Source organism: Macrotis lagotis, chromosome 1 (assembly GCF_037893015.1).
Source record: "Macrotis lagotis isolate mMagLag1 chromosome 1, bilby.v1.9.chrom.fasta, whole genome shotgun sequence".
Lineage (NCBI taxonomy): Eukaryota > Metazoa > Chordata > Mammalia > Peramelemorphia > Peramelidae > Macrotis > Macrotis lagotis.
Genome location: NC_133658.1, coordinates 91,148,910 through 91,165,955, shown reverse-complemented (window position 1 = coordinate 91,165,955; position 17,046 = coordinate 91,148,910). Strand labels below are relative to the sequence as shown.

The 17,046-nt window shown below is 33.1% G+C and overlaps 1 pseudogene; it reads right to left on the bottom strand.

Annotated features, from left to right (window-relative positions):
* Nucleotides 1–5,315: 5,315 nt before the first annotated feature.
* LOC141513013 (transketolase pseudogene) lies at nucleotides 5,316–5,889 on the bottom strand (annotated as a pseudogene).
* Between the last annotated feature and the right edge of the window lie 11,157 nt (nucleotides 5,890–17,046).

Here is a 17,046-nt window from a genome sequence, read left to right as displayed (position 1 = left end):
TCCTTCAACAACCTCTTCAAAATTGGTTGTTTTCCCTTTTTGTCTCATCTTGGTCAAACAGATAGGTGTGAAGTGATACCTCATTGTTGGTTTAATTTGCATGTCTCTTAAAAAATTGATTTGGAACATTTTCCATATGATTTCTATAGCTTTAATTTCTTCATTTGAAATCTGTAGGTCCATATCCTTTGAACATTTATCATTTAGGGAGTGACATGAACTTATAAATTTGATGGAATTCTCCATATATTTTAGAAATTAGATGTTTATCAGAACTCTTAATTGTGAAAAATTCCCAGCTTTCTTCTTTCTTTCTAATTTTGACAGTATTTATTTTAGGAGTTCAAAAACTTTATTAATTTGATATAGTCAAAATCATTCATTTTGCAGTTTATAATGTGCTCTAAATCTTGTTTTATAATCTGATGAAAGATTCAAGCAATTGTCACCTCCTCCATTCTTTCCCTCTATTATAATAGATCCTTTTTATATCTTCATTTGATGTAATTTACCCCATTCAATCTTCTCCATACTCCCATTTCTGTATTTCTCCCTTTTAAAATAAATATTATTTTAAAGTCATTATATCAGAGTCATAAAGAAATCATGAGTGTTTTGACTTCTGAGTATAATCTTTCTATTAGAGTTACAATTCTCCAGAATTATGAGAATCTTTCTCCCAGATGGGGATATAACCAGTTTATGTTATTGGATAACAGTTTTTTTCTTTTCCATTTTTTAACTTTTTTATGTATCTCTTGAGTCTCCTGTTTGAAGTTCATATTTCCTATTTAACTCTGGTCTTTTCATGAGGAGAAGTTGGAAGTCTCCTATTTCATTAAATGTTCATCTTTTCCCCTGGAAGAGAAGGCTCAATTTTGCCAGATAGTGAATTCTTGGCTGCATCGCAAGCTCCTTTTCTCTTCTGAATATCAAATTCCAGGTGTAGATCTCTTGTTGTTGATGCAGCCAGGTCCTGTGTGATCCTTACTATGACTCTTTCATAATTAAATTATTTCTTTCTTGCTACTTGCAGGATTTTCGCTTTTATCTGATAGTTTTGGAATTTGATCTCAATATTCCTTGGGGTTTTTTTGTGGTTTTGTTTTGTTATTTCATTTTGGTGTCCCTTTCAGGAGGAAATTGTTATATTCTTTCATCAAATATTTTGCCCTGTGGTTGCATGATAGTAGGGAATTCCTCCTTCACTGCATCCTGAAGTTTGGAACCTAAGCTTTATTTCCTCCTCAATGTTTTCAAAAAGTCCAGTGATTGTTAACTTATCTCTCCTAGATCTATTATCCAAGACAGTTGTTTTGTCAATGAGATATTTTATATTTTCTTCTATTTTTTTCATCTTTTTGTTTTGCTTAACAGATTATTGTTGTTTCATGAAGTCACATTAATTTCCACAGTTTTGATTTTTTTAATAGAATAATTTCCTTCATTTACCTTTTACACCTCCTTTTCCAATTGGTCAATTCTAGTTTTGAAGAAGTTTTCCATTTTCCCAATTGTGGCTTTGAAAGAATTATTTTCTTTTTACACTTGTCCTATTGTATTTTTGTTTTCTTATTGCAGATGATAATTTTCTCTTCCAAAGGGTTAATTTTCTCTTGTGTTTCTGATGAAAAGACCAGAACTGAAGAGAAAATCTAATTTTTTATGCAAGAAATAAGAGAAGGTAAACAAGAAATAGAAATCAATAGAGATTAAATAAGGATTAACTATTTACATCTCTTCACATTTCTATAAGGAAGATGATACTTGTAACTCAAGAATTTTGTCAAAATTAAGCAGTAAGAAGCAATATACATAGAAAGAGAGCATAAGGATAAGTTGACCATGATGGACGATATCCAAAAAGCATTTCACTGTAAACACAGAGAAGAGAGGGAGAGGATGTCTTAAATTTTCTCACATGAAAAGATGAGAAAGAACTGTTAGATTTGAGGGAAATTTAGGAGTGACAATCAAAGTTTGAGTCTTACTCTCATAGGAATTGGATCAAAGAGGGAATAACATACACCCTCAGTTGGAAAAAGAAATTATCTTGCACCATAGAGAAATAGGAGAGAAAAGTAAAGAAGGGGGAAACCCATTGAAAGGATGGTGGATTGGAGAAGGTGATAGTCAGACACAAAACACTTGTGAGGATGAAAGGAGAGATAGAGTAAAGTATAAACAAGGGAAAGGAAGTTTGAGGGAAATTCATAGTTAGCAATCATAACTATGAATGAAATGAATGTATGCATAAAATGGATGTAGTAAATTAAAAACTAGAATCTTAGCAATATATTTTTATAAGAATCACACCTGAAGCAGAGATACAGAGAGTAAAGGTAAGGCCTGTAACAAAATCCATTATGCTGCAGCTGAAGTTAAGAAAATAAGGCATAAATCATGATCTTAGATGATGCAAAAGAAAAAAAAAGTGAATCTAAATCATAGAGGTAAGTAAGGAACCACATCATTCTAAAAGTTGCCATAGGCAATGAAGCAATATCAGTATTAAACTTATTTACACTTTATGCTATGGTATCCAAATTTTTAATGGATAAGTTAAATGATTTATAGAAGGAAATAAACAGTGAAACAATATCAGTGAAATACTTCAACTTTCTCAACTCAGAACTAAATAAATCTAACCAAAAAAAGTAGTTAAAGAACTAAATAGAATTTTAAAAAAGTTGTATATGATAGATTTCTAGAGGAAACAATGGCTGTAGAAAGAATTATAGCTTTTCGCAGTGATAAATAGCAGATTCCACCAAACAACCATGGGATAATTAATTCCAATAGTATATAAACCATCTGGAAAAACAGTGAAAAAAATTCTACTGAATTCCTTTTACAAAACAAATATAGTTATGATATCAAAGCCAAGAAAAGTGAAAACAGAAAAAGAATACTATAGATCAATTTTATAATTGAATATTGATGCAATAATTTTAATTTACTTCAAAATTTATATCTCCATATAAGCAAATATAATTATATATTAACCTATTAATCCATAATATATGATTATCTTGTAATATATTACTATATAATTATATCTTAATATTAAATAATTTGTTTAACTTAATTAGCATTTAATTAAAATATTTAAACTAGCAAGAAAATCACAAGGATAATACAATATGTCTAGTTAGCATTCATACAAGAAATGCAGGCCTAGTTCAATAATAATAAGAGTAACAGCATAATTGATTATATCATAAAAAAACTCAGCAGAATATTTGAATAGATGCTGAAAACCTATTGAAAAATGCAGTGCACAATTTTATTAAAGCATTACGGAGCATATAAATATTTGGGAACTTTCCTTAAAATGAAAAATATTATTTACCTAATTGCCAACAAGCATTATCTATAATGTCAATAAGTTAGAAGATTTTTTTCATAACCAATATTGCCACCATAATTCAATATAGTACTAGCAACAATATGGCAAAAGAAAAGAAAAAAGAAATTAAAGTAGGTAATGAAGAAGCAAAAGTATCACTGGGTGTGGGCAGCTAGGTGGCACAGTGTGGATAGAGCACTGGCCCTGGAGTCAGGAGTACTTGAATTCAAATCCAGCCTCAGACACTTAATGATTACCTAGCTGTGTGGCCTTGGGCAAGCCACTTAACCCTATTTGCCTTGCAAAAACATAAAAAAAAATCTGCGCTGAGGATATAATTGCATACTTGGAGACTCTTATATGATCAACTGAAAAAGTAGTTGAAATGATTAATAATTATTATAAAAGTGAAGGATAAAAATAAGCCTACATAAATCAGTGGCATTTTTTGCATATTAACAAAAGGGGTCAGCAACAAGAATAAAAAGAAGACATTTGTTTATAGGCAGCAAAATTATTTGTGTCTACCTACTAATAAAAATTCAAGAACTATGATAACACAATAACAAAATATTTTCACATAAATGAAGTCAAAACAATTTGAAAAATACTAATTCTTCATGGGTAGAACAAGTTATTATAATAATATGATGATTCTACCAAAATTAGGTTGTTTATTCAGTGTTATTAACAAAAATTATCTTATAGAATTAGAAAAAATAGTAACAAAATTCATCTGGGAGAACAAAAGGTCAAAAATATAAATGAATCAATGGAAAAATAATATGAAGGAAAGTGGCCTAGCTGTATCAGATTTCAAAGTGCATTATATAGTTATCATTGAAATAATCTGGTAGTGGTGAAGACATACAGTGGCAGATCAGTTAATTACATTAGGTGCACAATACATTGCAGTAAATGACTGTAGTAGCAGCGGCCTTGGAGTTAGGTGTACCTGGGTTCAAATCCGACCTCAGACACTTAATAATTACCTAGATGTGTGGCCTCAGGCAAGCCACTTAAAACCCATTGCCTTGAAAAATCTTTAAAAAAAATGACTGTAGTAAACTTGTATTTGTTAAACCCAAAGACTCAAAACTATCTGCAAAACTGGGAAAACTGTTTGGCAAAAATGAAATATAAACCAATAACCTACATTGTACATCAAAATAGAGTAAAAATGAGAATATGATTTAGATATCCAAGGGAGCATGGAATAGTTTGCCTCTCAGATCTATATATAGTGGAAGAATTTATTACTAAAAATGAAATAGAGAGCATGTTGAAATGCAAAATGAATATTAAATTACATTTTTCACAACTAAAACCAATTCCATCAAGATTATAAGGCAATAGAAAGTTGAGGAAAATGTTTTTACAGATGTGTCTCTGATGAAGGTTTCATTTTTCAGTTATGTAGAGAGCTGAGTTAAATGTATGCAAATAAATGTCATTTTCAAATTGACAAATAGTCAAACAAGTTTCAGAAGAAGGCAGACAGGTTTCAGAAGAAATTAAAATTATCATTAATCACATGAAAATATATACTCTTAAGCACTACTGACATTAACTCAATGCAACAAGCAGTGAACATAACTGAGAAAACATCACATATGGTATAGTAATATTGTAAGATTATAAACCGTGAAAGACAACATTGTGAAAGAAAATGATTTAAAACAATTCCAAATAACTGATGATGAAAATTACTAATCATATTCAAAGAAAACTTGATGGAAGACTTCAGATTAAAGCATTTGTTTTAAGCTTTTTCCTTTTTTCCATCAAACCATCTAATAATTTTTATTTTTAATTGATAATTCAGTAGAAACAAAAGTTACCTAATGTATTTAAAATAACAAGAATGTTTTTCTCTTCTCTACTTCTTTTTTTGGTCTGGAATTGTGAGCCAGTGTCTTAGAATTGAGACAAGGCTGCCATGATAGCCTGAACAATGGTGTCCCTGTCAATTCCAAACAGCTTTAGCACTTCTCAGGTTAGTGGTGAATCCCAAGTGACTCATTGCGATACCAAGTTCACACACTCTGGCAGCATCCATAGACTCTCCTAGGTCACACTCATAGTAATGATCTTCCATAGTCAGGATGCAGTCACAGGTTGCCCAGACATTCTCAAGAATGAGTTCCTTATATAGGGGTGTAATTGTAAAGGGATCTTGCACACGGATGTTGATCTTTTCTATATTTGCCACTCCAGCTCCTCTCTTCAGGACCACCTTAACCTGACTAATCCAGAGGTTTTTATTGTAAATGCTTGTGTTTTCTGAGCAACTGGTCTTTATGGTACAAATGCCCTTTATGTTGGCAGCTAACTCTACTACTTTCTCAGTGATTACAGAATCATTTGGGTAAAAGACTACACCACCAAGAATGCTCCAAAACATGGTAAGAACTTTATAAACCATCTGAAATGGACCATCTTCAATTTTGGATGCCCTGTGAATCAAACATGTTGATGTTTCTCTTAGAAATTACTGCCATACAGATCTAGTCAAAAGTCCTGGAGAAAAAGGAGACAAATGTTCACCATAGTCCTATCTCATGTAGTGCACCCATCCTGATGCTCATCTGTAGAGGGCACTCAAGAGAGTTCAGTGTCAAGGGGTGAGTTATGGCCAAAATAACCTGAGCTCTGGTGACCATTGAACTGAAAGCCTCCACGAAATTCTGATTTGATAACACCACCGTGTCATTCAGAAGTGTATTCCATAAAGACAAGAAAGCCAAGTCAATTCTAAAGTATATAATTTGGATACTATAGTTAGTTATTACAGAAAATTCTGGGTCAAGTGAGGATTTAAGAACAGAAGATTCCACCCCCCCCCAGAAAAGACTTAATACTTGTCCCCTTAGAAAGAAGTTATTTTGTGGCCTCACTATTCAATAAACCCTGTTTCTGAACTTCTTGATCTGAATCACATCCTGCTGTGTTAATTCCTGCCCATAACAAAGTTACATCATTGTTTTTATCTAGTATGCAAATTTTGTGATTTTCTTCTATAAGAACTGTTTGATGTTTTCAATAAACCAGCTCTGTCAGTTGTTCTGCTGAAATTTCCTACCTGAGTGTATACATGTTTCTTTTCTCTCCTGAACTGAATGGATCCCCTGCTGGTCAGGGGATTGTACATTGGTGCCCAATGTGGGGCAGGCGCAGGACTTGAAGCCGGTCCAAAAACTGAGATAGTCCTTCAAGTGAAGAAAACCTCCTGGTTGAGCTGCAAGGAATCTTGGGATCACTGGTTTTGGGAAGGCTTGGGTGGGGCCATGAGCAGAGATGGCTTTTTACTTTCTTTTTCCAAGCAGGTACACAGGGGTCAAAGGGAAGGAACTTTCCAAGGAACTAAAGAAGCCAGAACAGAATGCATAATATTTTAAAGAAACTGGCTAAAGAGAAGGGCTTCCAGTTTGTTAAGGGCTGAACCAACAGCCCCCTGATGCCTTACAGGAGCCATTGATGATCTTTATGCCTTTGTTCTTGATTTGTTGGTTTATTTTTGAGTTTACATTTTCATAGCTCACGATAGTCACACATTTAGGCCTAGAGTGTGTGTGTGTGTGTGTGTGTGTGTGTGTGTGTGTGAGCTGAGCAATGCCCTTGATAGTGACCTTTATGAGCCCCAGCCCTCCTCAGCCAAGGTCAGGCCACTTACCCAAACGGGGAAGCCCATGACCCTCGGTCTCCCTGCCAGAGAGGACTTTACCAGTACATTCTTAGTGCAGGAGGGTTTGTTTTTGTTGTCAACATTTTTTGGATTCTTTGTTTGCCTTTCTCCCCTAGGGTCTGTCACTTGCACAGTTGGGCATCAGATGTCTCTTCTTGCATTCTGTGTTTATTGAAATAAAACAACTCCGTGCCACTTCAAAAAAAAAAAAAGAGAAGGGCTTCAAAATTATCAAAAAACAAATAAAATAAATCTTTACAGACTGTTTATGATGTTCTCCATGGTTCCCAAGGAAAGGAGAATTGAGCTTAGAAGGTACTTTGAATTGAACAGATATATATGAAAATTAATATGATAAAATACTGTTGAATTTTTCTCTTTCCCACTTCTTCACTGTAATTCTGCCGGAATGTTTTCCCCACATCCTTCCTCCTCTCTGTGGCTTCTCCATTCTTGCAATCTGGCTCTTAACTTTTGACCTTGGAGCTATTAGCCAGAGAGACAGAGAGAGAAAATTACTTCATGAAGATTTGGATAAACAAGTGTTACAAAGGAAAAATTTATTTGGAGTTAAAAAAAATCACATAAGACAGTGACTATTACCAAATATGTTTAATAAAGAAATCATACAACGAAATGCTATTTTGAAAAATGTTTTGGGGAAGTTTATTCCACAAACAAAAGAGAGTCAGGTTATTCTAAAGTATATAATTTGGATACTAGTATTAGTTATTAAAGAAAATTTATGGGTAAAGTGAGGATTTAAGAACAGAAGATGCCACCTGGCTCCCAAGAAAAGACTTAAGACTTGTCTTCTTTGAAAGAAGTTATTTGGTCTATTCTAAAATTAGAAGGGGGACAGGGGATATTCTTATTAGGCTGAGAAATTTTTGAATGACTGTTTTGCCCCCTTAAAAGTTATACTAGTTAAAATCCAGATGTATTAGAAATATTAATACCCTTTTATAAAACAAAATGTATTGTGATATATTAAATGTTCTAATTATTTTTTTCTTACTGTAAGAACTAGGTGGGGCTTTCCCTTGAGTTCTGGGGTCTCTGTGGTTCAGTGTGTCTGATTCTGTTTATATGTTTTCTATGTGTTTATTTTAAAATCCATGAAGAGGAAAGCTCTTAGCTCTCTCTGCATGGTCAGATTTGCTGTCATATATTTGTATTTTGATCGGCCAATCCTCTTTTCTTTGTCTCGTTTCAAAATTGGATCTTTTTCTTTTTCCAAAATCCTGTGATTTGGGTGCCACAGAGATTTTCCTTGAAATCATGTTGTTTTTTGGGAAATAAAGTTTTATTAATTTGTCTTATCTTCTATTGTTTGTTTTCTTGTCTGATTGTCTAACAAAGTTTTACTCACTGAATTAGCAAATTATACTTATAAGACACCTATTAAAATGGAAATTAGCCCTGAAATTATTTTTCTTGGCTGGTATCATTGGAAGAGTTTATGGAAAAGGATAATGGAACTGTATATTAAGGGAAAATGTTAATAGTTCATTCTGAAGAAGGGGTTCTGAAAAGATCTGGATAAAATAGGGTTACAAGGAAATATGAAAAGGCACATAGAGACTATTGGAGCTTTTTAACTATTTGTGATATATGGAAGTTGGTTCAAGCATGTTGAAAGAAGGTCTGAGCAGGTTTGATGTATAAAGAGATGGATTTTGGGAACTTGGAAAAGTAATCTACAAATAAATGTAGTAAGAGAAGAAGGTAAATGGACATATGTGTTTAAATGAGATTGGGATAATCTGAAAATTGCATTAAACCACCACTTTTGCAATATATGGAAGTGAATTAATTGGAAGAGTAATAATCCCCCCAAAGTGAAAAGTTTTGATTTGAAAGGAATTTCTAAGTAAATATTAACTGTTTCTTCAAATTGGTTAAATCTATAATGTGTCATCCAGTGAACAAAGTTAATGGAAAATACATGTAACTGAATTAAGGGATTTGTAAATAATAATAATAATTATTATTAATAATAATAATAATTTTTGGTTATAATACTTTTTGGCTCCTCCAGAGTCATAAGGAGGAAAAACAACTTATGAAAAAGCTAGAGTCCTGAGTCATGTGTTTTCAATGAGGTTTTATAGTTGATAAAAGAGTTTGCAGTGGGTGGAGCCAAGATGGCAGCATGAAAGCAGCATTTCCCGGCAACTCTTTCCCCCCAAAACTCCGAAAGCCAACAAATTATGACTATAGCCAAGATTCAGAGAGGTAGAAGAACAGAAAGACTGAGTGATACATTTTGCAAGTCCAAGATAACTTAGAAGTTCCGCAGGAAAGGTGTGTTTCACCAGGACTAGGCGTTGGAAAAAAAATCTGTGGCTGCAGATCAGTGCAGCCCAGCCCAGCTCAAACTTCAGCAAGAGCTTCAAGGAGTGGTGAAAGAACTCTGCTACATCAGAATGTGTGTGGAGTGAGGAGCACTTGCCACAGAAGCTGCAGGAGATTCTGAAAAAAGCAGCCTACACTCCCAGAGTACAGTTCACAGATGGTAAGGGGGTCAGGGAAGATTGAAGAAATTTTTCTGCTCTCCCATAAGGAAGGACTCTGCTATATGCCCACACTCAAATCCAGTTGCAGATTGGGCTTTAGTATTAAGATAGCCAAGCAGATCCCCTTCTTATAGCTCCAGTGAAAAGGGAACTGTGGTGGTCATCTACATATCAAAGCACAGGCAAGTGTGCATAAGACCTTGGAGCAATAAAGGTTCCAGTAGGGTGTCCCCCCCCAAAAAAAAATCCAAAACATTGGATGTGCTGTAAATTAGTCTTGGATTGATATGAGTAAACAACAGAAAAGAAGAATCTGACCACAGAGAATTACTTTAGTCCTATGGAAGATCAAAACACATACTCAAATGATGACAAAATCGAAGCTTCCATATCCAGAACCTCCAAGAGAAATAGAAAATGGGCTCAGACTATGAATGAGCTCATAAAAGACTTTGAAAATCAATAAAGGAAGGTGGAGTGAAAAATGGGAGGAGAAATGAGAGCAATGCAGAAAAATCATGAAAAGTAAATCAACAGCTTGGTGAAAGAAATACAAAAAAAAATGAAGAAAAAAAAGCATTAAAAACCAGTTTAGGCCTAATGGAAAAAGCAAAACAAAAGGCAAAAGAGGAGAAGAATGCCTTAAAAAGCAGAATTGACCAGCTGGAAAAGGTGATAAAAAAAGCTCTCTGAAGAAAATAACTCCTTCAAATGCAGAATGGAACTAAAGGAAGCTGATGACTTTACAAGAAATCAGGAAGAAATAAAACTCTTAAAAAAAAGCCAAAAATTAGAAGAAAATGTGAAATGTATCATTGGAAAAGCAATTGACCTCAAAAACAGATACAGAAGAAATAATTTAAAAATCATTGGGCTATCTGAAAGCCACAATCATGAAAAGAGCCTAGACTTTATTTTTCAAGAAATAATACAGCAAAATTGCCTTGAGATTCTAGAAGCAGAGGGTAAAATAGAAATTGATGGTATTCACTGGTCACCTCCTGAAAGAGATCACAAATGAAAAACTTCCAGTAATATTATAGTCAAATTCCCAAACTCCCAAATTAAAGGGGGAATTCTAAAAGCTTCCAGAAACAAACAATTCAACTACAGAGGCTCCATAGTCAGTATTACACAGGATCTGTCAGCATCTACATTAAGAGCTCATAGGGATTGGAATATGATATTCTGGAAGGTAAAAGATCTTGGTTTACAGCAGAGAATCAACTATCCAGCAAAACTGAACATCCTCTTTCAGGGGAAAAGTTGGACTTTCAATGAAACAGGGGACATTCAAACTTTCCTATGGAAACAACCGGAGCTGAACAGAAAGTTTGATTTCCAAGTACAGGACTCTTGTGAAGCATAGAGGGGGTGGTTGAGAAGGACTAACTATGAAGAACTTAATAATATTGAACTGTTTGCATTCCTGCATGGGAAGAAAATATTTATAACTCATATGAACTTTCTCATTTATAAAAGCTGTTAGAAGGAGCATATATAGACAGGACACAGGAAGGAATAGAATACAATGATATAATGTAGTAAAAAGATGGAGTCATTGTGTGATAAAGGAAAGTACTGGGTAGAATGGAAAGGACATGAAGAAGAAGCTAAGAAATTTCATATAAGAGTAAAAAAGCTATTTCAATGGAGTGGAAAGGGGGAAGGAAAGGGGGAATGAGTGGGTCTTCATTCTCATCAGAAATCACTCAGAGAGGAACTAATATACTCACTTATTAGGGTGATGAAATCCATCTTTCCCTAGAGAAAAATGAGAAGAAAGGGATGGGATAAGTGGGAATGGAGGGAGGGAGGGAGGAGTTAGGTGATAGTAGAGAGGAAAGATTGAGGGAGAGGGTACTCAGATACAACCTACTTTTGGACAGGGCCAGGATGAAAGGGGAGAGAGAATAGAATAAATGAGAGTGGGCAGGAATAGAATGGAAGTACAGCTAGTAATAGCAACTGTGGGAAAAATATTGAAGCAATTTTTCTGGTGGACTTATGATAAAGAAAGCAACTCACCCCAGAGACAGAGCCAGTAGAATCTGAACACAGCCTGAAGTACATTTTTTTTTCTCTCTCTCTCACAATTCTTGAGGTTTCACATCTTTTTTTGGGGGGAGGAGGGAAATTTATGTTTACTCTTATAACAAAATTATTGTAATATTAGTAATAATAAAGTTAACTTGCAAAAAAAGCAAAAAAGAAATCAGGAACAAGGGGATTTCAAAGAAACTTGAAAAACTTGCATAAATTGATGCTGAGTGAGATGAGCAGAACCAGAAGAACATAAGAACATTGTATACCCTAACAGAAACATGGGAGTGATGATAAACCTTAATGGACTTGCTCCCTTCATCAGTGCAATAATCAGGGAAAATTTTAGAGTATGTGTGATGGAGAATACCATCTGTATCCAGAGAAGGAACTGTGGAGTTTAAACAAAGACCAAAGTATATTATCTTAAATTTATTAACTGTTTTAAGTACTACATAATTTTTCTATCTCTAATATTTGATTGCTTCCTCAAGGATATGCTTTTTTCTCTCTCAACACATTCAATTTTAATCAATACATATCAAGGAAACAATGTAAATATTATCAGATTGATTTCTGTTGGGAGTTGGGGGCAAATTGTAAAATCCAAACCCTTATAAAATTGTAAAATCCAAAACCCTATAAAAATGTTTGGTATAAATTTGTGCCCTCCCCAAAGGTCAACAAAGATATGCATACCCTTTGATCCAGCAATAACACTACTAGATCTATACCCTGAAGAGATGATGAAAAATGGTAAAAACATCACTTGTACAAAAATATTCATAGCAGCTCTGTTTGTGGTGGCAAAGAATTGGATATCACTGTCCTTCAATTGGGAATATCTTAGCAAACTGTGTCATGGAACACTATTGTTCTATTAGAAACCAGGAGGGATGGAAATTCAGGGAAGCATGGAGATATTTGTATGAACTATTTGCTGAGTGAGATGAGCAGAGCCAGGAAAAAACTGTACACCCTAACAGCAACATGGGGGCAATGATCAACCTTGATAGACTTGCTCATTCCTTCAGTGAAATAATCAGGGACAATTTGGGGCTGTCTACGATGGAGAATACCATCTACATCCAGAGAAAGAATTGTAGAGTTCGAACAAAGACCAAGGAATAATAACTTTAATTTAGAGAAAAAAAACATATCTTATTGTCTGGTCTTGCTATCTCTTATACTTTATGTTTCTTCATTAAGGATATGATTTCTCTCTCATCATATTCAATTTGGATCAATGTATACCATGGAAATAATGTAAAGCCCATCAAATTGCCTTCTGTGGGTGGTGGGGGGAGGGAAGTAAGATCAGGGGAAAAATTGTAAAATTCAAATTAAATAAAATTTTCAAACTTTTATATTTTGAAAAAAGAAATGTTTTAAGGAAATTTTGAATATGAGTTTTGGAATTTAAAAGATTGTTAAAATAACTATAAAGAAAATATATTCATAAAACTTTTAGAAAGATCTGGTCTTAAGAATTTTTTTATTGCAAAGTTTTAGGAAATAAAGGGAATATACTTTAAATTGAAAATGTCATTATGTATAATTAGTAAACATTATATTAGAACAGCTTCAAACATTTTTTTTTAAATTTAAATTGTGTTACAATAACAAAATATGAATGAATTAATATATCATCCATCACATTTGTAAAGATTTGTTATATGAAAATTAGGGAATACCTAGTCAACAGATTATATCTCTCAAGGACTTTTTGACCTAGAGATTTTGTGAAAAGCTTTGCTTTTTCATCTCATGTTTATGATCTTATATCTATCAAAATTGCATATGTATCTTGTATAATACTGGATTTGGTTAAAAATTACATTGAGTTTTTTAAAATTAATCAAATATTTCCAATATTATTGAATATATATATGAGGGACTTTGAAAGATGTTTGGGAAATTAAAATTATGCAACCCATAATTAGGTAAATTACTGATAAGCAAGATGGTAAAAAAAATCACATGATCTTGTTTTGTCCATATAAACTATTTTACTGTAATAATATCTAAGCTTAGAATTAACAATTGATTGTTTTGTTGAGATCATAAGAGAAAATATCAGATGTTATGGCCCTTTGGGTTCCCTGAAATTTTTAAACAATATGATGGACCTCATTCTAAACCTGCTTGTCAAAACATATATGCAATAATAGAAAAGAAATTATATACTTTTTACATCAATACAAAAGAATGAATTATATTCTATATTTTTGGTATTAAGAGAGCAGCCACAACTCTTTTAATATTTTTACAGGTGCTAAGTATGATTATCATGTCATCAAATGCATAACAACAGCCTTTATTAATCATAGAATGATGTAGTATTATATCAACTCTTTAAAGAATTACTAGAAGTTATTAGAAATGAATATAATTCCTTTTTTATTGAACATATAAAATCCAACCTGGATTACCTGGACTTTATACACACACACATACATATATGTATGTATATATGTCCTAGGTCCAATCAATTAACCCTTCCACTCCTTATAAGTTAATAGAAGAGTAAGCTAAACTAGTTTACAAAACAATTTTATCAGAATGCCTCTTTAGTAAGGAAAGAATTTAAAAAAACACCAGAGAGCAAACTAGGAATATAGTAATATCCTGTCCACAAAGGGGTATTTACCTACTCCTCCAAATTATTTTAAGAACCCTAGAGACCAGACACTTAATGAGCTATGGCACATGGATGTGACAGCTTTTGGAAAAATGAAACCTATTCATGTTACTGTAGAGCCATTTAGTTCATATATTATGGCAACAACCCAAAGTTCAGAGGCTACTCTAGGTGTCATTGAACATTTATTCTATTGTTTTGCATGGATACCAAAATTCATAAAAACAGATAATAGCCCTGGATATACTTCTATGGCATTTAAGTAATTCTGTCTTTATAATATAAAACATATTACATACATACCTTATATCTCTCAGATCAAGACTATAGTTGTGAAGAAAAATAGGTAATTAAAAATGTTCCCACATAAACAGAAAAGAGAGAACATTGGGGAAACAGCTACCAGACTACACCTAAATAAAGCTTTGTATTCATTAATTATTTGACTTTGGATGATAAGAATAAAAGTTTGGCTGAAAAACTATTTGGTTACAAAATTACTATAGATAACATAATAAGCATCCCTAAGGTCAGGAATATCAGCAAGATGACTGACAGAGTAATGTGGAAGGATACAAAAGATGGACATTGGAAAAGATTTGATCAATTACTAACTTTTTATGCTTTTGTTTTCTCAATAGATGGAGAAACTGTATGAATATCAGAAGAAAATAACAGATCAGGAAGACCAGATAAATCAACTAATATGGAAAATGAACAACTCACATTTAAGAAATTGAAAAAGATAGCATAAAAGGAAAGCCAATTTGGGAACTGCAAAACGAACTGAATATAGGACTTATGTGCAAAACCTTCCATGGGTAACAACTATAGTATGGATAAAAAAAATGACTGAAGTTATTTTGATAGGGGAAGCTGAAAATTTATTTGGGATATAACAAAGTTACTATTGGAAATATCAAAGAAAAGATGAAGAGATGCTGAGAAGTTAGATATAATTTTTCTGACTTAAATTGTATAATAACCCATATAGAGGAATTTTGATCATTAAAGGAAAAAAGAGGGAAATAACTATTACATTGCATTATTTGAGATATGTATGTAGAGAAGATATGATAATGAAAAGAAGCAAAATTTACTCAAGATTTGTCAGAAAATGTTACTAGAACATTTAAGACTCAGAAGACTTTATGAAAATCTTTATCATTTGACTGATGCATTACAAACTTGTGTAACAAAACAATTTGTGTTACAGAAGAATATATAGATTTGAGCAACAAATTGTATGAGTAGTTGTATTTTCCACCTGTAATTGATACATGATTACATGGCATTATCTCTGTTTTCAGCTTTGTTGTAATTATGATATTGATCGTTTGTTGTTTGTCTCTCAATTTAAAAACTATCTTTTGGTATTAAAGATTTGTATAAATTGGCTAAAGACATCCAAATAGCCTACCAACCAGATTTGATTCCTGATAAGACAGCTGATAAGATAATTAAATGGTTTTTTCATCCCACCCTTTTTGGGCACTGGACCCAGAATATTATACAATCATTTCTTATATTAATTATCTTTTGTTGTTTACCAAGTTTTTCAAAGTATTTTTTTTTCTATTACCAAAGCCACTCTATATAGTATCAATAGAGTTCAAGATCCTGTTACCTAGGTTGAGCACCAGGTTGGACCATTGTGATTTTGTTGCGTAAATAAAAAAGAAGGATAGAGGCTGCTCGAGCAAGTTCAGGATCAAGAGGCCAGTTATGGTCAAATTTACCTAAGCTCTGGTGACCATTGAACTGAAAGCCTCCACAGAAGTCTGATTTGATAACCCAGCTGTATCATTCATGGCCTCACGATTTGATAAACCCTGTTTCTGAACTTCTTGACCTGGGTCACGTCCTCATCCTGCTGAGTTAATTCCTGTCCATAGCAAAGTTACATCATTGTTTTTATTCTGTATGCTAATTTTGTTGTTGTCTTCTATAAGAACTGTTTGATGTTTTCAATAAACTGGCTCTGTCAGACATCCTCCTGATATTCATGTTTCTTTTCTCTCCTGAACTGAATGGATCTCCTGCAGGACAGGGGATCACAACATTCATCATATTCTGTTCTGCAATGAAATACTCCATGAAATGATCAGGATGCTCTTTTTTTTTTTTGACTGTCAGCTGCTTGGATTTATTTTTATAGTTTCAGAATCATGTATGTTTCAAGCAAACAGGCAAGCTGAGATCATTTCCTTGGTTACAAGAGTGTACAATTTTCATCAACAATCATATAGTTCATATGGTTACAAGTTTTAATCATGTGATTAAAAGTTTAAGTAATAATCATATAGTTAATTAATTTCTTATCCCTACTCAGACCATGATGACCTTAACCTGTCTGTTACCATATTTATTACTATATTGTATAATAGTTAATTCATTTAAAGTTATTAATTAAGCAATTCTTTTAATGGAAAGTTTTTTATATTTTTTGTGTAGGTAATGTTTTTTTAATTTATTTTTTATTCTCATTTTGTACAAATGTTTTTCTTTACATTAATAAAGTAAACTTGTTTACAAGTAAAAAAATACCCCTCCCCCCATGAATATAGATAGACTTGCTTGGGCAAAAAAGTAAAGGGGGGAGAAAAAAAATTAAAATTAAAAAAATAATAGTAATAATTGTAGGTATGGCCAGGTGGTGCAATGGATGAAGCACCAGCCCTGGGGCCACGAGCACCCCAGTCCATATCCATCCTCGTAAACTCAATAATCACCCAGCCATGTGACATGCAAGCCACCTGATCCCCACTGCCCTGCAAAAACCAAAAAGAAGAAAAGAAAAGACCCAAAA